This window comes from Phyllopteryx taeniolatus, chromosome 6 (assembly GCF_024500385.1).
Source record: "Phyllopteryx taeniolatus isolate TA_2022b chromosome 6, UOR_Ptae_1.2, whole genome shotgun sequence".
Lineage (NCBI taxonomy): Eukaryota > Metazoa > Chordata > Actinopteri > Syngnathiformes > Syngnathidae > Phyllopteryx > Phyllopteryx taeniolatus.
This window is the reverse complement of record NC_084507.1, coordinates 7528695-7552530: the sequence shown is the minus strand read 5'-3', so window position 1 is coordinate 7552530 and position 23836 is coordinate 7528695.

Genomic DNA, 23836 nt, shown 5'->3' with positions numbered 1-23836 from the left:
TGTTCTCCCCATGTTTGCTTGGGTTTTCTCCAGGGACTATAGATTCCTCCCTCATTCCAAAAGCATGCTTGTTAGGTTAATTAAATACACGACATTGCCCATCCGTGTCAATGTTTTTTGTCTATCTTGTATAAGGGTTACAACACAACCCGCAAATACAGAATGTCCCATGAGTCATGATACTCTTATTTTTATTTTGTTTAAGGTATCATTTGGGCAGACGTGAGCCCATCAACATTAGACAGCATAGGCTTTGCAGTTCTTGTAACCATATCCCTTGCCTGTGGCTCACCAATTGATATTGGAGCAGTGTTGCAAAATTACCGCCTGGCAAGACGTTTTTCTGTCACTGACTGCAGTTCAGCACCAGTTTGAGAAGCTTTATGACCATCACACTGCTCCAACACGTACAGTACAATTTACACTATTCATGGCAAGTTTCTTTGACAACCATGCAGCAGAAGGCCTGCTAGTACCACCACTGATGAAAACACAGAACCTCTACAGCAGGCATTGGCGCAAAGCCAGGGAAAGTCTATCCGGACGGCTGAACTGGATCTCCGCATCAACAAAATCCTGATTCAGCAGATGCTTCAGTGAGTGATAAAGGTTGATGAGCCAACACAACCTGAAGTCAGTGCAAGAAACTTGCTATAGATACCATAAATTGTACTATGTGTCGGAGCAGAGGGACAGCAAGCTACCTTTTCAAACTGGTGCTGAACTGCAGTCGGGGACAGAAAAACGTTTTGGCAGGCAGCAATTTTGCAATGCTACTCCAATGTCAATTGGCAAGCCATGGGCAAGGGAATGATATGCTTACAGAAACTGCAAAGCCTAACTTGTCAATTGCTGATGGCCTCATGTCTGCCTGAATGATACTTATAATAAAATAGACAAAAAAGTGACGTGGGACACTCACTGTTGTTAAAAAATACTTGCTTGGACTTATGATGTTTGCGTTGTGAATACAAACAGCACATTATAAGGTAGTTTGCGCAGCGGTGTAAGAATAAGTCATCAGGAGGCACTTGAACACCTTCCAGTATGCAAGCCAACCACAGAAATAAAGGTAAAGACAGTTTGTCTTTTTTGTTACTGCTTTTCATTTTATTTTATGGCAAGAATTTTTTTTCATCCAAATATTTACTGTAATTATGACTTTACTAATCATAGTTTGGTAATAGGCTTAGGGATTTACGCACAAAATTGGGTTACGTTAGTGTTGTAGGAATGCAACACCATTGTAAAGTGCCCTGTGACTGATCGCTTGCTCAAAGTCAGCTAGGATATGCTCCTGCTCACCTGTGACCCTGCAGGATAAGTGGTGGAAACAGGATGGATGAAAAATACAATGCTGAAAGAAAAAGAAAAATAACCTTTTTCTGTATTAACAAAATTATTATTCATTATGGTGTCATCAACTCACCCCGAGTTGACAAGTGAAATGCAATAGAACCTCGATTTACTGGACTAATAGGGGCGGGGGGGTTGTCTGTTACAATGCTCCGATGTTACTGTGTAGTGCAAAATTGTTTTGTACTTTTTTGTGGCCGAAAAAGCCCAGTACATTACAAAGTTATTGCAAATAAATATATAAAAAATGAAAATGAAAAATGTTTTAAATTTTATCCAAACTTACCATGCTGGTGTGCTTGTTGTCATAGTGACTAGTGGAAAGTCGAGGCGGGTCGCTTTCATGAGCTGCGAGGAATTAGTGTGCTGCCTATTTCCAAAATCGGTTAAGATTAGATGTCATAGATGAAGGGCTTGACAAAAAAAAAGTTACTGTACCAAAAATACCATGTTCCAGACTCCAGATACTTGTGTGTTGTATTCCTCTTAAACACCATTGCCATGCACACTCTCTCTACGCAGAGACGGTCCGTTACAGCCGATATCCGATATGTCAGGGTCCGTTCTATTCAGGTTCCACTGTATGTTTAGTTTGATAATAAGATAATAATCAAAGTGCATTTGAGGACAATTAGGCTGCACGGGACTCGGTTGTGGACGTCGGGCCCTCAACCTACTCATATGGAGTCTGTTCCTGCACTTTGGGGAGAAACATGCTCAGGAGTGGTCTACGGTGGGTACATTGGTTGGTAGGGATGAGAATCATTGTATTTGAGTTCGGTAATTTTTTAGGCTACGTGTCTTGTGACAGCCTAAAAAACTAACTAACAAACTAACATTTTACAGGTGATCTCTGGGATATGCACTGAAAAAAAAATTTGATAAAGAAAAACACCACAGCTGCAGTGGCCGTTGCGCACTGACATTGATGATGAACCAAAAAATCTTTGCGACATTATCAACTCAATGATCACTTGAAAAATGTGAAAAAGTGCTGTGTGGTGACCTTCCTTGTGCTTGATAAATAATAAGAAGAAAGAGCTGAACCCTGAGCAGTGTATGATGGAGATTCACAGATGTTTCAGAAGAGGGGCAGACGATGACTGTGTCACACATTATCTATTAAAATGGATAAAGCGAGAAGAATGGAGGATCAACAGTCAGGACAAAGTCTCCGTAGACTAATTATTCCTTGTGACAAAGTGGCAAGTGTGCCACCACTGACCCACCCAATCACACGTGGCGCTCATCTGAGAAACTCTGTGAAAGCTACATTTTCTTCTGTGTGACTAAGGTGAAAAGCGAAGAGAAGCTCTGATTATAGTGGTGCACAGTGAGGAGAATCCACTGTGTAGTCCACCTTTGGGACCCTCCTTAAGTGGCTTTAAATAAGATAATAAGGGCGATGTACAGAGAAAAGGAGGACTTTGTCTTTTGGCATTAGTGCGACGGCTATGTTAGTGGCGATATCTTTTTTTTGGGGGGGAGGAGTATGTGGTGGTGTACACTTCCAGTAATGAGACAGGGCTGCCTTCCTTGCCAGCCTAATTAATCTTATATTTTCATAGCGTAAAATCTGTTCTCACAGGGCAGTCTTCTACTGGCCAGAGAAGAGAGATGTCAGAGGAGTCGCTATCTGTTACCCCATCTCTTGCTTTCCTCTGACCGCCTCTTTCCTCCCGCAATTTATTACACTGGTACCAGGAGTGAAGTGAAACCTCCCAGTACGGAGCTATCTGTCATCTCTACATTATCAGGAAAACACATTGCCTTCCATACTGTGCTACAAGGGGCTCCAGCAAATTACTAGTTTTTATGGGACATGATAAAGGAAATGCTGCCTTATGTTCAAATGTTTTACTGTCTTATTGCAAAAGGGAAGGACTGAGTGGTGTAGATTGCTATTTGGGTGTTGATCTGTGCGTGTGTGTGTGTGTGTGTTTTTGTATATTGTCTGTGCAGTTGTTGCTGACAGATAGCATGATGATTGGTTCGAGTCACACAAAAGTGAGTTTCTAAGGGGTTAAAATGCAATAAACAAGTGCCACTGCCACATGATATAATAACTATGGAAGATGGGAAGACAAAGAGCAAGCACTCTTAATTGCTACCGTGCGGGTAAATCTAGCTCTAGTTATTTATTTATTGTTACACTCACAGATATGCCCATGTAGTGGCGGCAGAATTTTATGGCAGGAGATGCACACTGAGGGATAATGTCAGATTGTGCAAAAGCAGTTGGAGGTTCATTATTTCACTCAAGTGTAACTCAGGAGTGCAAACTGGTACCTCTCCAGCAACGTGCCGCAATGGCCATGCTATTATTATTGTGATTATTATTATCAATGTTTCCCACAGGACCGGAATTTATTTGTGGTGGTGGCCACCCTCTGCGTTGGTGGGCGGAGGGGTTCTCTTTTTGCGCATCGTTTATGACCCCCGCAAAAAAAGTTTGATATGGATTTTAATCGAATACTGTACTTTTCTTTTAATGGATGGTAATACTAAAATACATTAAACAACAATAAATTCATGTTGAGTTTAAACAAACACAGAATAACGAGAAATTCCATAAGAAATACATTAACTAATTTATATAACTATAAATAAATTAAATTGTAATATCAAACACTTACCAAATAACCTAAAGGATAGTCCGATAAAAATATGATAGCTTACTTAAATAAGAAATTAGGTTGGTAACAAATCAATCAAAGTGTTACATTTTCTTGCAGCGTTTGCACTCTTCACTGGAGCACTGAATTTTACATGGCTTCCTAAAAAGATATTGCAAAGGCTTTTCAAAATTTAAGTCCACAGGATCATGTCCATTCACAGATATTTTGAAGCAGGCGGCCAAGTGATCTCCTTGTAAGCGATTATGGAGCTTTGTTTTCACATGAGGATGAATTGAAAATATAACTGTTAAAACTGCACCAATAAAAACAAGTTTGTTTGTTTGTTTGTTTTAATCATTAAAATGATGCTTTTACCCTATTCATTGTTGAAAAGTGACTGTGAGAGATGCTTAGTCCTTGTGTGCTGATATGCCGGCCGTTCCAAGTCGTCTTTTCTGTAAGATTCTGCTCCAAACTCAACAAAGCTGTACGCTTGTTTGATTGTGCTTTTGATTTGATTGCATACTGCACAATTGACAAAACATCCCTAAAATGTAGCCCAATAATAAAATTACAAAGTGTAAAAAAAAAAGATTATTAACTGAAGCTATAATGCAGCTTCTAAATTTGTGTCTGTGTCACATACAGCAATGACTTAAACTGATGCATTTTGAGCCACTCTGGGTCAAATGCAGTAGTTCTGTGTTTATTGTGCGCTGACGCAGTCATAAAGGCATCCATCCATCCATTTTCTGAGCCTATCCCAGCTGTCATCGGGCAGGAGGCGGGGTACACCCTGAACTGGTTGCCAGCCAATCGCAGGGCACATAGAAACAAACAACCATTCGCACTCACAGTCATGCCTACGGGCAATTTAGAGTCTCCAATTAATGCATGTTTTTGGGATGTGGGAGGAAACCGGAGTGCCCGGAGAAAACCCACACAGGCACGGGGAGGACATGCAAACTCCACACAGGTGAGGCCGGGGATTGAACCCGGGTCCTCAGAACTGTGAGGCTGACGCTCTAACCAGTCGCCCACCGTGCCGCCCAGTCATAAAGGCAAAGAAGAAAATAAATTAGGTCCAGCCTTGTGTTAACTATTAAGTTTCACCTTTTGCTTCTGAACTAGCAGACTCTACAGCATGTTGGCGTGTGTCCTCAGGACAGGGCTTTTTTGGTATTCGCTTGAAATAATTTTCAATATTGAACTGTGTGAATGAGACGTCATTCGCGTCAACTGATGAGCAGAACTGCTCCATGCAATACAAACAGTGCAAGTTACTGCTGTCTATGCACATGTTTAGCTTCTAGCTACGTTAACAGAGAGACAGTTTAACCTAACATAAATTCAACCTGTTCAAACTTCTGGACTTGTTTGGTGAAATATTTGTACAAAGTGTAGTTTATTTTTTGATTTTTTTTTTGCAAACGCATTACTTGTTTACCTTCATTATTCCCTTCGTCTGGTCGTGTCCCTCGCAAGTCGCGCTGGCGGCCCGCTTCGGCTTGAGCCTCTTCTTCTCTGGCAGAGCAAACTGCGCGTCTGCGATACATACCGCCACCTACTGACCAGCATGTAATGACAGACAGCGGCAAAATCTATAAGTGGCGGCCTGCCACAAATAAATGTAGAAGTGCGAAACCCTGAAATGTATTATTATTATCCAACCATCCATCCATTTTCTGAGTCGCTTCTCCTCACTAGGGTCGCGGGCGTGCTGGAGCCTATCCCAGCTGTCATCGGGCAGGAGGCGGGGTACACCCTGAACTGGTTGCCAGCCAATCGCAAGGCACATACAAACAAACAACCATTCGCACTCACATTCACACCTATGGGCAATTTAGAGTTGTCAATTAACCTACCATGCATGTTTTTGTGATGTGGGGCCGGGGATTGAACCCGGGTCCTCAGAACTGTGAGGCAGACGCTCTAAACAGTCGCCCACCGTGCCGCCAATTATTATTATTATTGTTGTTATTATTATTGTTGTTGTTCTTGTTATTGTTATTTACCACAGATTTTGACCTATTTATTTTGTTGGGTGAATGTGAAGCTCTGCACTATGGGGAACTGTAAAGGAACGTAGAGGCTATTGTAATTATTCTTATTTATTCTTGCATCTCTCAATAGTCATTTCATATTAAATCTTTATACATGTCACTAGATGTTTAAAATACAGTGGACCCAGAAATCAGATTGTTATATTATTGTCGGATGGGTGGTCGGCTTGAGCAACACCTACAATTTCTAGTAAATTGGGTCTACGGTAAAACTTAAACCAGAATCTACAACTGGGGCGAGATGGGATTGTTTTTCAAAACAATAAATATAATATATAAGTATAGTTTGTATTTGGCTTTTTTTGTGTATATCCTTTCACAAGGGGATCAGTGATGATAAGCAAAAGAGAAATCATTGCAAACAGTATAATTATAACAGAACTAAGATAATTCGATCAATGCACACACATAATGGCAAAAACTCAGAAATTTGCAAAGATTTCCCAAGACAATGGTCAAGCAAAACCACATACAGGATATTATTAGACTGCAGTACCATTGGATCATAGGAGACAAAACTAACAGCATTTTAAAGCAGCTTTAAAATGTTCCTATGAACAACAATAACTTGCAGCAATTCATTCTGCTCTTAAATGACTGGCATAAAATGTTACTTAAAACATTAATTTTACTATATTTAAAAGTTTTATGGTGGCCAAAGTTAATTCCTGTATATAGTTATTTCATTTTATTATCATTATTATTATCTTATATTTGGGGGGAAATTGTATTTGAAATCAAGACAAATCAAAGGTGAATATCATCTTTCCGTTCTTTTCAAATGAATGCGAAATACACTCTGAAAATCAGTTCTGTAAATCAGTACAATGCCTTCAAACAGATGCAATATGGAAAATAAGTCAGATGTCCATGTGCTGTTCATAGTCAGTGATGCCGTGTGACATGAATTGTTTTTATGTCGATGGAGAAGGCGAATGCATCGAGGGCTTCACTGCTCCGCTGCTCAGTGGCATTGAAGCCTTGTTGCAGAAGCATCCCTGAGATGATAAAGAGAGGAAAGTGAAAAGTCACATCCTGTCACATCTCATGATCTGCAGGCTGAAATGCGAGGCCTGCAGGGCCTTGAGGGTGACATCCTCTATATACCAACACACCACAACGCACACCAGAGGATGAAAGAGGCGGAGAAATGAGAAGAGCTTGGATGGTGTGGTATGGAGGGGGAGTCAAAAGAGAGATGGAGGATTTAATGGTACATAAGAATGTGTTATATCAACTGATCATGCCCCTTCCCATCTGCAAAAAAAACAAAAAAACTCCACTTCTCTTTTTCTATCTCTCCCTCTCAATCGCTGTCAGTGTGAGACAGATTCCCCACCTCAAAGTGACAGGCCCTCAAACGACTCGGCAAGGAAGCCAAGCATTAATTAAGTCATTGCCGGACTGTAATTTCCTTGAGAAGTGAAAAAATGCACGAGAAAAGGTTACTGAGACCTTTTCTGTGTCAAAATTACCATTTGTCATGAATATTAATGCACCTAATGAAGACAACCTTTGCTTCATCAAGAGTGTTCTGGAGCAGGGTGCCACACTGATAGACTCTCCCTGGCTGTTTTTCTCCTTCAGTCAGAAGGAGAAACTGGCACACACACACAAACACACACACACACACACTCACACTGTGTGGTTTACACATTTGAGTCACACACAATCGTTTTCCTTATGTGGTGCACTGTAGCCTTCAAATGTAAGGCGTTGCATTCGATCAAATAGACCACTGAAGATAGAATCCAGTGTAGATGCTGATTTAATTCAATTGCAAAACAGAAACACACATTTGAATGAATGTTACAAGCAATAAGGAATAAGAAAATTAATTATTTATTTTATAGAGACTGTCCCTTTACTTTAGATCCAATAATCCTGTGGGGAAAAGGCAACTGTATTTTTAAAATTAAGTTCATGTTTTATATATGGTAGTAGTGTAGTATGTTTTTTATGTAGAAACATAAACCCTTTTAAGTTTGTAACATCTTCTGATATATTCTGTTTTGTTTCATTGGCTTTATTGACAGTGCTTAAGAAATTTATAACACAGCACTGCCACCAATTATTAGTTTCTGAGACCATCCAGCATCATGAGGTGCTTGAATGCAGACTCTCTCATTTTCAGTGAGCGCTCGACATTTTACCATTTGAGCAAGTCAAAGTCAATTTCAATTACAGTATAAAGCGGCAATTCATAACAATATTATCTCGAAGTGCTTTTCTCATGGAATAGGTCTCGAAGCATACTTTGCCCACATCAAAGAAAATCAGCTGAACTCCACATGAAAAAACAAAAAAACTCTATGACAGCAGAGGGAAGAGAAAATCTACCTCTAAGGAAGATTCCTTAGACTCAGTGTGGGACGGCTGTCAGCCTCGACCGTTCGGGTTGAGATGGAGACACAGAGAAGGGGAACAAATGGTACCGTGAGAGAAAGAGAGAGAGAGAGAGGGGTATTAGGGTAGGAATGAGAAAAAAGGAGGCTCACAATAATTGTATTAGCAATAATGCTATGATAATTAACAGCAATAATGAGGTAAATTTTTTCCAATACTATTATTTGTATTACATAATAATTACAGTATAGCAGAAGGTGTTGCTGGTGTCGGGAGCATCTGTGGAAGCACGGGCTCCTACTAGAGGCGAAAGGGAAAGAAAGAAGAGACAGGTTAATAACACTACATAGCTGGGGATGACCCAACACATACCGATAGCTGTGTAACTGTTAAGTTATAATAAGCAATCGATGTGTTCTATCTATCGATGTGGAGGACTATTGCTGACTATTTGTGCCAACTGCTAAAAATATTGACTGTAGTATTTGTGTTGTTGTGTGTGGCACTCGAAGTGGGAATACATACTACCCACTAACCCGGGCCACATTCACCCCAATTTGATCTCAAGTGGGCCAGACCGGTATATCCGTGGGCTAATAAGCTAATAATAACGACAACTCGTCTGACTTCGGTGCGGGCAGTGTGGGTTCAGTTCCCACTCAGTGATGGTGTGCATGTGGGTGCGGATGGTTGTCCGTGTCTATATGTGCCCTGCGACTGACTGGCGACCAGTTCAGGGTGGAGTCCGCCTTTCGCCCAAAGTCAGCTGGGATGGGCTCCAGCGCCCCGCAACCCTATCCAGGATAAGCGGTGTTGAAAATGGATGGATGGATGGACATATGAGGTAAGCATTAGTCTGCACAATTATCAAGCCATCTTCAACAATTAGCATGCATCAAATTAGCGTTAGCCTACATCGAATGCTGTGTTCCAAATAAGTGGGAAGTCAGAGATTTCCAAACTCCGATTAAGAAAAGTACACTGGGATGCCACTCAAACTGGGAGGTCCAAGTCGCAAAGTCGGAGAAAAAATATGAACCCCGACTGACTTCACTGAGTTGCTTCAATCTGAGATCGCTCGACAATGGCGACCCCGATGGAGACACAGACCGTGAATGGTAAAGCATAATTTGTTAGATTATACAAATATATTTATCCATCCATCCATCCATTTTCTGAGCCGCTTCTCCTCACTAGGGTCGCGGGCGTGCTGGAGCCTATCCCAGCTGTCATCAGGCAGGAGGCGGGGTACACCCTGAACTGGTTGCCAGTCAATCGCAGGGCACATAGGAACAAACAACCATTCGCACTCACAGTCATGCCTACGGGCAATTTAGAGTCTCCAATTCATGCATGTTTTTGGGATGTGGGAGGAAACCGGTGTGCCCGGAGAAAACCCACGCAGGCACGGGGAGAACATGCAAACTCCACACAGGCGGGGCAGGGGATGGAACCCGGGTTCTCAGAACTGTGAGGCTGACGCTCTAACCAGTCGCCCACCGTGCCGCTAAAAATATATTTATCAATGTTTATTTAGTTATTCAACATAACTTCACATAACACAACATGATTTGTACTGACTGCGCGAGGATATACTGTTCTGCCTCCATAAAATTATTCGATGTTATGTCTTAAATGCTTGTAAAATAATCCATTTCTTTATTTTATAAAGCAAATTATGATTTTATATAGGTTTGCTGGAGGTCAAAATGTGTTTTGAGCAACAAAACTAAAAACAATTTATAGCGATCAGCCATCTTTGCTGTTTACATTCGCCCGGAACGCTTTAAGGTCGCAACTGCTACAATCCGAGTGGGATAAATCCCACATTTCTGGAATGCAGCATAACTGACTTTCAGCTTTTCACTGTCAGGGGTCGCCGCCACACAAAGTCACTGGCATGATTTGTTTGTCTGACGTAACCCAACCATTTTTAATAAAAGTCCAATTTAACTTCATAAACTGCACATGTGCATATTTGCACATGAAATTATTTTACAAACAATACATGATACATACAGGCGTTGCATCTGCAGGAGTTACACAAAATCTCTTACTGCATGTACATGATTGGACTGGATTGGAGTCGCGCCCCGCCGCTCTGCTCTTTTTTTTTTTTTTTTCCCCTCAGTTTTGTGCGTGACACATTCCGCAAGTCAAACCACTTCTGGTTCTACAGTGCTTGTGTCAAAATAAAAGCATGAGTTTCACAATTAAAGAACTAAAACTTGCCTGATGGACAGATTAATGCCCACGGGCCGGATTGGACCCCCTGACAGGCCTGTTCTGGCCCGTGGGCCGTTCGTTTTGACACCCCTGCACCCCAAAAAATCTGTGACCAGGGCGCAACCAGAGAGCTGTAGAGAGTTTTTCCATAATCAAGTTGAATTTTACTTTTGTTGGACAATGGCAATGCCTTTAGGAATAGTACAAGGAGTAACGATTAGATTGTCATCCGTTATTCGTTACTGTCAATGTGACGAGCCGGGAATTGAAGGGGCAAGTCCGAGCCCAAATATTGTGTATATGTATATTCTTTATACATTAATCGCAATATCATCGTAAATGAAAAACGTTATGTAAATGTATTGTATAACTATATCACATCGTGAAGTTTGTTGAATTTGTTTGCGTATGTGTATTTGCTTTTAGTTTGCTTTGTATCAAGCCAGGTCAGCATTGGAATTGAGAATCTGTTATCAATTGCCTTCCCTGGATAAATAAAGGTTCAATAAAATAAAATAGAAATCTATATTAACAGCTTTCTTAGCCCTTCTTCTAAACTGCCTTTGAATTTGCGACACTCTTTTGTTTAAAAGACTTCCGCTTGCCTGTGACTAAATCGGACTCCATCCTGCAGCGAGCAGCTAGTTTACAATACACTGTGCAAATGTTTAGCTCAAAGAACCATGGGGTGTCCATAGCTGACACATAATGGATATCCCAAGACTTAATTCAACTGCACTGTAAGATCCATACGATATATCTGCTTCCTTTTAAAACGTTTGGCTCCTTCCAGTCAGCAAGCACTGGCTACAATTTCACTTGAGACTTTGATCAATATGTCTGTGACAGATTCATGTACCCTTATCTTTTTTCTTAAAAAAAAAAAAAATAATAATAATAGAATGTTATTACCATTTCTATGTAATTTATGGTACTACAACTCTGTAAAAGCGAGGATATTTTTTCGTGTGAACAAAATACATATTCAAATAAGTCCGGTAGTGTTGAACAAAATAATTTTCATCTCTATCTAACAGATTAATTTATTCAGTACTTTAAACATTTTAAGATGAGAAGCATACAGCATATTGATAAAACTGGCCAAAACCCAAAAGAATCAGCAGAGAAGTTGGATATGAATATGAATATATTCACTGAAGAGTATATTCATTTTTTATCACGCTGGAAAGGTTGTAAGATGTAATCATGATGTTTCGAAGCCTGATTGATCAAATATACCTTTTAGATGGATTCAACATGGAAATAGATCGAGTTAATTATACTCGGAATATTAAACCTAAAAACAATAGCCACTCTCAAGAGTGAGCATATATGATATGAATTGTATCCCTGGAAATAGGCCTTTCCTTTTAAAACTGGGAGTTTGTGATGCAATTTCTTGAATTTTTTATGAAAACAAGTTTGAGCCTGCTAGACGGCATTACATGTTACATTTTATGCTGAACTAGAGCAAATCATTTGATATTTGGAGCCCGGCAGGTGTTACTGTATGTATGCAAATGGAAAAAAACAGATTTCAGACTTGCTCCCCCATGCTCACCAGCACCATCACAAGAGGAAAGATGCAATCATCAACGCATTTTTGAACTTAAATATGTAACACTCCAATTTACCAACAAAGCTGTGAGAAAGTGTGACTTTTATCAACACATGACAAATACCAAACTTCATTCTGCCACCTGTTATGTGTGATTTGTATTTCTTTGAATGTGTCATCCATATTTTTCAGTCATTTAAATAGTTTTCCATCGGTCTCGACCACAAAGATAACAATATTTTTTTATTAGTTTTCCAACTTTTTCTCGAGCTTCTGCAAACATAAAAATGAAGGCAGAATTTTGTTTAAGTCGTTCAGAGATTGGGTCTAATTTAAAGCTGTTTTAAGTCTTACTGTGTGACTGTGAGTCATACCATCATATTTACTTGCAGCAGTCAAATACAGTACCTCATGGACTTCCTCTGATAGCACAGCCATGAATTAACATCATCCATGTATGAGGATGTGTTCTCTCATCCACCTCCCTGCTGTAATGACAAAATGTGAGACCTCTTGCTCATGTTTTTGGTCCTTTTTGTCTGCTGACACTACTCAACTGAATTCCACTCAACTTTAAGTATAGAGCCCTTCAATCAACAAAAGCAAATGAAACAAAGTGCTTTGCATACATAAAAATCAGACCACAACAATGATGATAATAATAATAATAATAATAATAACAATAATAATAATGATACATTTCTTTTAAATAAAAATATATCTCTTTTTAAAAAACGTAAAATGAGTGAGGTGGAAACACTTCTGCAGTGCCTTCACTGTGTCTTTCGACCAAACCGTCTCAGACTTTTTGTTAGCGGCTTGCTGTTCCACCAGCGACTTGTTGGTGGTCTCAAGATGTGTGAAAGTGTGGTCCGATTCTCCTTAGAAGGGAGAGAGAAAAAAGCGGTATGCTCCGTTTAGAGTATTATTCTTTCTCGTTTCACACTCTACATGTTGTGTGAAATTAGTAGATGAGAGAGAGGAATATGACTGAAGTCTCCACAGTCCTTTTTTCTTTTCTTTTTACTTTACAAAACCTATAGTAACTTTAGCACAGGCACTCGACCCTCTCCAGATAACCCCCGGCATACATTATTTGTGAAGGGGACAGTTGCTGGCTCCAAGTTAGAGGCAAGTTTAAACATCAATGAACTCTAGGGGGCATTCGAGGATTGGCCACTGACATAAGTTTAGGTCAGATCAACATTACAACATGACATAATGGGTGCTAACTTACTGTAATTAATTTTTTTTATTGCAATTAAATTACTTTAATAAATACTGTTAATGACAAGCTAACTCTAATTCTCTCACTGTCCCAGCTATATGGACGGATGTTGTCCAGAGTTTGCGTTCGTTTGGCTTTTCCTTTATTTTATTTTTTCATTTTTATTTTTTCCACGCTGCATTGCCTGCACGCGGCATGCTCCTCCTCGTGTACATTCTTCAGGTGCCCGATCAAATTTGTGTTGAAGCATTTAGATGACGTTCCCCACGACGTACTTCAGTCGTGCACAGACTGCAAATAACTTACGTGTTGTTTGTCTGAGACACCGCAAAATAGTCCCACAACGATGACGGGTTTTTTAACCGACATGACTGAAAAAACTTTATTGGCCGTCAGATAGTTACAGTACTGCGCCACAAGACACGTGACAAGGCTAAAAATAAACTAGCTTTTGGATTCATACGCAACGGCGACGCGGAGTGAAATGTCTGGTGCGGAGCCGATCGATGACGTCATTGATCGGATCGGCGGATTATGACATGAAGTCCGATCAGCATAAAATGCTAATTATCGGCCGATACCGATCACACCGATCAGATCGGCGTAAAGTCTACCAATAACCCAACTACCTCTACTATACCCATATACAGTAGTGTCAGAAATAGGGCTCTGTCTACATTAATGCACCACATAACGCTAATTATTGGATTTATATTCATTGTATATTTTAGTACAGCTATGTTTCCAAGTTATAAAAGTCAAGTTTTCTTTTTCTTTGAGTGCATGTAATATTTCATTTTATTTCAATGCCTCGCATTTTACCACTAGGATCCCTTTGTGCATGCATGTGTGTTGGATCTTTCTGTCTAAATGTATGAAACAAGAATCTAGCAAACTGCAATAGTACAATAAATGTTATAATAGCATTCCAAGCACACGTGAGGTGCATTTTGGTACCCATGCCAAGGTTGAAACATTAGTTAAGAGGACTTAAATTATGAAATGAAGTTATTCATGAAATATATATTTTTTAATGAGCTATGAAATGGTTGCTGCAATTTATTAGGATTTAATCCAGGCCAAGACAACATTTTCAAATACCGAAATATATTAAAACATACATAAGCACATATAAATCCGTCTTCTCCTTCTTCAGTTTGGCAGCTGCATGCACTGTACACAGAAACCCAGCTGCAGACCAAAGATGGGAAGCAGATGACGATTGTGACAGTAATCTCGTAAAAATGGTACAAACAGTGGTTGGCTGGCAGATCAATAAACTGACATATCATGAAGGGGTGCTTCTAGGATCAGAGGCTAAGGGCTGCTGAGCCCCAGCCAGGCAAAATAAATTTCACTGTTTTGTACATTTTAGGGCAATTTCATTCACGCATTTATGAAAGAGAAGCAAAACACTTTTTGGGAAATTCTGTGACTAAACAATAAAATCTGATAAAGGTTATTTAAATGTTGAGTCACAGCAAAACAGGAATGGATTGGATGTATAAAACATATTGTAACCCGACTAATAACAGGATGCATTTTTTTTTCGGGAGTAAACCACCCCCTTATAGTGAATGCTAAAACTACCAAAAATGGACTTTGGACCTATTTTGGGGAGTTTTATATGAAATGTAATGCACAACATGTAAAACACATTAACTGAAACTGACTTTTGTGAATACTTTGAATACTAATATAAAAGGATCATCTGTTTGCGTCACTCTCTCTCTCTCTCTCTCTCTCTCTCTCTCTGCTTGTTCAACCCCCCCCCCCACCAAAAAAGGGCTCGAGACACCTATGTCATTAAGTTTCCTGTGTGAGAGGAGTGTTGGTGTTTGATTCAGCTGTTTCATGTAAACATCACAAAGACAGACATTTTTTATGTCTAATGCAAGAAATATTGAGAATATTATTTCTTACAAACAATATGATATACTCAGAGTTGTAAGGTACACAAATACATTGAGATGTCTTTATTTGTGGACCCTTTGGGTCATTTTGTGGATTTCGATTGAGTTTAAAGTTAGCTTTTAGGCCCAATGAGATTCTCTGGCCTCCCTTAAATTGATTTTCGAGGTAAAAGATCCACCAAGAAATTACTTGAAGAGTGTGAGCCTCCCAAGTCAGACGGAAGCATAAATGTTCAATCAAAGGGTTATTTACTTTTATTGCATTATTTGATCCATTCTGAGGTGGTGTACGATAAAACAAATAATTGGTCATTTAGGTGGGTGCAAAAAAACAATTCTTTGGTGTGAATCTGCATATGAGTTAAAGCCATACATTATCATGAATAATACATCCATATCCCATTCATAGCCACGGGTGGTAGGGAATAGATAAGCGCCATAAATAAGCTTCAAAGCTGGCTGTACGCCGTTCTGTTACACCTCACCATGGCGGCTTTGCTTTAATCACAAACTTAGCCTTAGCTGGTGAGCCCCTTTTGTTGTGATTGCTGGTGTCGCCATTAGTGCAGGGTGGCACCGTCTGTACTCACATCGTCATTTACCCAATTAACACGGGACTCACACTGGGAACCAACAGAGAACAAAGCTTGGGGAAGAAGGCTTGCTTCTTACTGATGCCCGCCATCAGAATCAATCTGAACAGAAGTAAAGAAATTAGCATTGGCCTTTGGCAGGTTTCTTTTAAAGAACTACACGATGAATGGACGTCAGTCTAATAGGAGCAGCAACTTTTTCTTTTTTCTCTGTTAAATGGTAATGATATAAAGTCATTCACTATATGTAAAAGTCATAATTGTTTCTGTTTTGGATTTCCATGTACTGCATTTATCTTGCCTTATTGTTTTCTTTTCCAGAAAACAGTCAGGTTCGGCTTCAGTCTGCTATGCGGTCTCTAAACGTTAGCGGTTTGTATTCTATGTTTACATTATGTGTGTATGTGAAAGGACAAACAGACCTTTATATTAGATGTGTGTCTGTGTGTGTTTGCATTATATATGTAAGATAAATGACATAATATGTGCAATATACTGTATGTGTATGGAAAAAGACAGACAGATCTTTACATTTTATGTGTATGTGAAAGGACAGACTGATGTTTACATTATGTGAGTGTGTGAATGGATAAACAGTTGTCTGCAAAAATGGTTTCCACAAAGAAAACACAAGGGTCAGTAATGAGGTAAAGTGATGCATTAGATTGTCTATTACATCAGGTAAGTGAGCATGTGCTGTTTCCTTTAAGTTATAACCCCCCCCCCCCATACACACACACAGACACACACACACCCACACCCACACAAATTAATTACATAGGGCTGGATGTTGCATCAGCCGCCAATTATCACCTGAGGAGAGTCAGTTAGCCTCAGTTGGCCAGAAGTTCCCCCTTTTTTTTCTTTGCACGCCTTCCCCGAAACCCATCGACTCCAAGCAAATTGGATAAGGGACAGGGAAACATATTACCACCTAAACACAAAGTGACAACAAATATGCGATGGCAGTAGTAATGTAAATAAGAATGAGGAATGAGGGATGCATCCTTGTCAGAGAGTTGGAGAACATTCAGAGGCGAACAGAAGGGCGAGAGTGAAATAAATGATGTGCTTCAACTTTATTTGTCCACCAAAGTCACAAAACAATATTTTATTTGTTTGTGATGGTTGTACTGTGCACTGTTTTCAATTACCGCAAAGTGAGGGGGAAAATCCAACAATTCTTTGTTCTGTACTAGTAGTAATAATTGTGTCAGTGTGGTGTATTGGGGGCAGGGGGGGTGGGGGGGGGGGGGGGGGGGGGGGGGGGGGGGGGTACTTCCTTTCAGAGCGCAGGTGTTAGCAATTAGTTGTTTTGGGGTTGAGGCTGAATACTGTATGTCATAAAACAACTGTTTGTAGAGGAAACATTTGTCGTATATTTCTAAATCTAAATCTGCACGTATCTTGGTTTTAGTAATCCAATGATGTTGTTACATGTTATGTATGTTAAGTTGTGTTAGTGGAGGCCCAAACTAACCTGATACGTTCTCCTGATACAGTCATGGAACAAATTATTAGAGCACTCTTTTTTTCTTCAATTTCTTTTTTGTTTTAATGCCTGGTACCAGGCATTAGATGAAGAATACAATGAACATGACAAAAATGCAGCTGATTCCATAATACATTTTGTCGTATTTGACATATACTTAGTAATCTTAATTGTATTCCCAGTGATTTTGGTTACTATCGACTCTACTGAGGATAAGCAGTTCAGAACATGGATGGATGGATGAAGAAAACCATGGAAAATGGCTAGATATCAGCACTTAAATTACATTCTCATGAGCTACAGTGTTTTTGTTGTCATCATTATATTTGTCCAAGCAGATGTACCTTTGGTTGTACCAGGCATCCTTCCATAATTTTTTTTCTTACCAAACCCCTTTATACAGTAACTTCACGGAGGCGGGAGGGTTTAACAGCAACCCTGATTAACGTTATAGTGTGCTGGAATACAGCGCCCAACCTCAGCAATAATTTCTGTATTTCACGAGGACTGACTGCACATATCAAACATTTAACGAGACAATGAGAAAACTTCAAAGCACCCTAAACCGGACGATTTTACTCAACGTTAACTGTGTCCTATTTGACTTGTAATATTTTCATGATAATATTTTATTTTCATCATTTCACTTTTGTCCTTTTCAGGGTGACTCAGCAGTGGTGGGGTGGTGCCCTAGCACCCTCTATTGACCAGCTGCCACTGAATACTATGATGAGATGATGAAACTTCTATATGGTTTCACAGTCTTAAGGGCCCCTCTGAGGGAAAGGTCTTACCAACAATGCGGCCCACGACAAAAAATTGTTTGACACCCCTGCTGTATAGCATTGGAGGGTCTCAGTGTAGATTTAAGTCCCTTAACAGCTGAACAAACTAAACTGTCAAAGAAGTTGGCTATGCAAGGCTGCCTCAGTTAAGCTGATGTCAACATTTGGACCAGAGAGTAAAGACGATTGTAAGAATAGACTCGGCAGCCATTAGCAGGGACAGAGGACGTTTTTATGTAATTTCAGTGAACCTGCATTTGCCAGCAGCCTGACCTCACTTTTATGTGGATGATCTTTGTTGCCTTGGAGACTCACAAAACAAGTGTGACACTAATTTTGAATTTTTTTTTTAATTATCTGACCAAATATATGTGGGCTCCATGGTCAACGGGGAGTTTGGCTACAAGTCTATATTTTTCACATTCATCTTGCATCGGTCCAGTAAGTTGTAACTTGAATGTGTGCACATGCAGATCCTTTGAGGTGACTGCGACCTCGCGGGTCTGTGTGTGTGTGTTGCGCACATATACCTTTATAATGTGTCATGGGAGAAAGTTGTATTGAACAAAAGCTAGCCACAATGTTTGAACTGCTCTATTAAAACAATCGTTATTTTTGATATACAGAAAGAGAAAACGAGCAAGGCTGACAGAGCACAGGCTGGATGTCAATCTAAGAGAGGAGTTTTGTTGTTTGATTTTGGTTTTCTTGAAATTTTGTTTCTCATTACTCTGCAAGGTTTCACATAAGGGGAGCAAACTGAAGCAGAGCAACAGTGCCTGAGCCCAGGGGCCCCCAGGAACCACAGGGGTCCCTACTTTGATGGGGGCCTGAGCATCATTAGAACAGATTGCATGATGAGGTCAAAAAATAAGTAAATCCCAAGTAAGGCTCAAACTGCTAAACAACCAAAGTTCCATGCAGCTTTTACTGTGACTTGTATTGATCGAGGAACCATTTTTAACATGCGGGTGAAATATACCCTGAAATATCAACGGAATGTCAGCACAGTTTGCGAAGACAAAAAGATGGATGACCATCATGAAACCATAGTACTGTAAAATATCTAAAATTAATTAGGAAAGAGAGGGAAATCATAATGCAAACCATTGATCTCGCAAAGTTCACTCCTCGATGCAAAAAAAATGACTGCAAGTGCCTATGTTATGTGCACAATCAAAAATTAATAGTCTTGCATTTAATTTTTTTAATAAAGTGAATGGGATAATTTAAGGAGACTGGCATATGTTAACAAGTACAAGAGGAACACGCTGTCTAAAGAGTAAAGAGAAGGAACAATTGTGCTCTCAACCATCTGTAGCCCTCAAAGGTCAACCATATTTTTGGAATATCAGTGTGGTGGCCGACACTAAATCTGCCCAATGAGTGTGGATAATAAAATTTGGCGCCTACCGAATTACCACACCATATATAAGTAGGAGTATTCTGAATGATTTTTTTTTTTTTTGGTTTCATGAGTGTGGCTTTAGATATACAACGCCAATTCCAATGAAGTTGGGACGTTGTGTTAACCATAAATCAAAACAGAATACAATGATTTGCAAATCATGTTCGACCTATATTTAATTGACTACACTACAAAGACAAGATATTTAATGTTCAAACTGATAAACTTTATTGTTTTTAGCAAATAATCATTAACTTAGAATTTTATGGCTCCAACACGTTCCCAAAAAGCTGGGACAAGGTCATGTTTACCACTGTGTTACATCACCTTTTCTTTTAACAACATTCAATAAACATTTGCGAACTGAGGACACTAATTGTTGAAGCTTTATAGCTGGAATTCTTTCCCATTCTTGCTTGATGTACAGCTTCGGGCTGTTCAACAGTCTGGGGTTTCCGTTGTCGTATTTTACGCTTCATAATGCGCCACACATTTTCAATGGGAGAGAGCCATATTATTATATATACATTGGAACTAAAGGTGGGACTTTAATGCATTAATCATGATTACTTAATTAGAAACAAATTAAATTGTTAAAAGATTAATGCATTTTAATCATAGTTTGTGTTCCAGACAACACGGAATCTTTGTCCGTGCACAATTTCCTGGTACACTGATTACGCTGACGCACATGTCAGAGCTCGGCTACCAAAATGAAGTAATTGGATGCAACAGAGTTGCTAGGACTGATGGAGGGCAAATTTCATTAAAAAAACATCCATCCATCCATCCATCCATTTTGTCTACCGGTTATCCTCACTAGGGTCACGGGCATGCTGGAGCCTATCCCAGTAATCTTTGGGCGAGAGGCGGGGTACACCCTGAACTGGTTGCCAGGCAATTGCAGGGCATTAAAAAAAAAAGCTACCCGATGGAAGCCTTGATTTTGTGTTTTGTGCAAATTGCACAAAATAAGGAATTTTTATACCACTGAAGCATTCAACCGTCTGACGTGTGATCCAACTTTTCAACTGCCACGCAAAAACTATTTAGACTTTAACTTTCGGTCTTAATTTTTTTTTCTACTGTTTTGTATTCAAGGGAAAGTCAATGCATTTTTCTAGAGTCAACAATATTCCTGTCCGTGTCAATTATTTGATTTAGTCGTACACTAAAATCCATTGAAATTAAACTATGTTGCTTTATAGGACACATTTATATATATATATATATATATATATATATATATATATATATATATACACACACACACACACACACACACACAGAGCGGCTGAAATAATAATAATTAACATGTCACCATTTTTCTCATTAAATATATTTCCAAAGGTGCTATTGACATGAAAATTTCACCAGATGTTGGGAACAACCCAAGTAATCCATAAAAGAAGCTCAGAAATTAAGTTGTGTGTAAAAATATGAAATGACACAGGGAAAAAGTATTGAACACATGAAGAAAGGGAGGTGCTAAAAAACATCCTTTCACCTGCATGAGCTCTGCATGTATGCACACACGCAATGACACACCTAAACAATGACGAGGCCCGTCGTAACACAATCTAAAAACATGGGAGACATGATACAGGCAGCGGTTAAGGGCTTTGGATGAGGGTATGTTATTTTTATGAAATACAGTACTGCGCAAAAGTTTTAGGACGCCATTGTATTTGTTGTTTTAGTGTTCTAATGATCAGTACAGTTACAGTACAGTACAGTTAGAATGCCTCTCAGTAGGGAGCAGACCTCCACCGAGGAAGTACTGACAAAAGGGATTAAAAAAAATTGCATTTGTTTGTTTGTCAGTTTATTGGGTAACAGACTACTTCCTGGTTCATGAAGGATGAAAAACAGTCACTGATACCATTATTATTCTGGAGGGTAGACTGTTCCACTGATGCCACGGTGACTCAAATGGTGAAAATAAATTACTGTATTTGTCCAGATCTTCACGGAAATATAATGGTGCTTCTTCTTTGGCCCATTTGCCACCCTTGTACAGTTTTGTGGAAATGGATTTTCCAATTCCTTGTATCTGTCCTGCTATTTACTGTTTTACTGTCTCAAAATTGTGTGGGAGAGGGTAATCTTGGCCTAAGACAGAACTGTATATTCTTAAAAATACTAAGGATGAAATACAATAATAATAATATACAGTATACGGTAATCACAGTTTCTTTTTGCAACCAAAATATCTACCTATTTTTCTACTAATTACAGAACATTGTTTTATGTTCATACTCGATTCTTGACAGAATAAGCTACAACTACACAACCTAATCGTCAACTTAATCTATGTAAAATGTTTATCCTAAGAAAGAATTTCTCATTCTATCCTGATTTGTGAATCTCATTTTTCATAACAGATCATTAACGTCGCATGGATACCCGTATTGTCATACTAGTTTGCTAAATACATCGAGCTTGAGTATTAATTGAACCATAATGGAGTCCCAGCTAGTATATGTTTTATTCCCTTTATGTTTGTGTGTGTGTTTGTGCGTGCATACACACATGCGTGTTGGGGCTCTCTGAAGACTTCTCTTTTTCTTTTTCTTGCTTTCTGCGTGTATGTGTGGGTTCCCAGTCGGTGATGAGCCCCTGTCTCTGACACGATGCTGCTGTGTTAAGGTCAAGCCCTACAGAATGTCAGGGATGATGACACGCACTGAAAGGTTTCATCTCATCCCTCCATTTCCTCTCTTCCCCCGTATCCCTCCAATCGGACCCTAACCCCCTCCATCTCCAGCCCGCTCAGTCACAAGACAGACATATACCAGCTTTCACCTACCGTTTGCGTCAAGACTCGTGGGTGTTTGTCGGCCTGTGTATAAATAGTGTCAAGTCAGTAATGCTTGCAGCCCCTGTCTATTTGGCTGCATGTTGGCAATACCTTTGATTCACTTCTTACTATATTCAAAGTATTAAGGTAAATACAACTTTGAATGTATGGAAATATTCCTTAGCCTGTGCTAAGGAATATGTCCATGCACATCTCACTTCTGGAATGAAAACACAAGTGGAAAATTGTATGAAGTCAGCATTTGACCCCTGAATGATAAAGTATCTAAACATTTTTAATCATAAACATGTTGCTGTTTAATCACACACTCTGAGAAGTAGCAGCTTAGTCTATATGGACTTGGCTTTGGTACCAGACGGCGAAATGTTGGAGTTTCGTTTGGGATGAAGGATTGTGGACTGATGGTTGGAGAGACGCTAGTCTGCTGTCTGGACACTGTGGAGGCTGCCTTGAGCAAGGAACTAAACCTCTGTGGTTTGGTTCTCTGCGTAGTTTATTGCATGCAGCATCCAAAATACAGCAGAGCGAAAACCTCTGTGGTATAAAAGAATGTGTCAATTAAAAGACAAAATTAGTTTAAAAAAAAAAGACAATTCAACACTTTTCTTCCCAGTATGAAAACTATAATAACTAATATTAGATTCTATTGAAGCAGTGTAACATTATCCATGCAAACGTTTGATTATAATTTTTTGAGCTAAGACAAAAAAAAAAAAAAAAAATCCTGAAAATCCTTTCATCCATACTATTTCTTACCCTCGTTAGGGTCACAGGTAAACTGGAGCCTATTCTGGCTTCTTTTGGGCGATAGGCAGGGTACACCCTGGACTGGTTGCCAGACAATTGCAGGGCACACATAGACAAACAAGCATTCACACTCACATTCACACCTTTGGACAAATTAGAGTCATCACTTAACCTAACATGCATGTTTTTGGAATCCATCCATTTTCTGAGGCGCTTCTCCTCACTAGGGTCGCGGGCGTGCTGGAGCCCATCCCAGCCATCATCGGGCAGGAGGCGGGGTAAACCCTGAACTGGTTGCTAGCCAATCGCAGGGCACATACAAACAAACCACTCGCACTCACATTCATACCTACGGGCAATTTAGAGTCGTCAATTAATGTTTTTGGAATGTTGGAGGAATTCCCAGTACCAGGAGAAAAACACCGCAAGCAACATGCAAACCCGACACAGGAAGTTCAGAGCCGTGATTCCGACATGCAGCCTCAGAATTGTGCGGCGTATGGGCTTAATCTACTGGACCACTATTAAACCACCGTGCTTCAAAAATTTGAAAACGATATGTATTCTAATAAAACCTCTATGTGTATAAATGTTAGACATTGAATCATTAAGTTTTAATGCTTCTCACACGCATGTCTTCCAAGGTTTTTTTTCCCTCCACTCATCGATAGGTTAGTAGGTT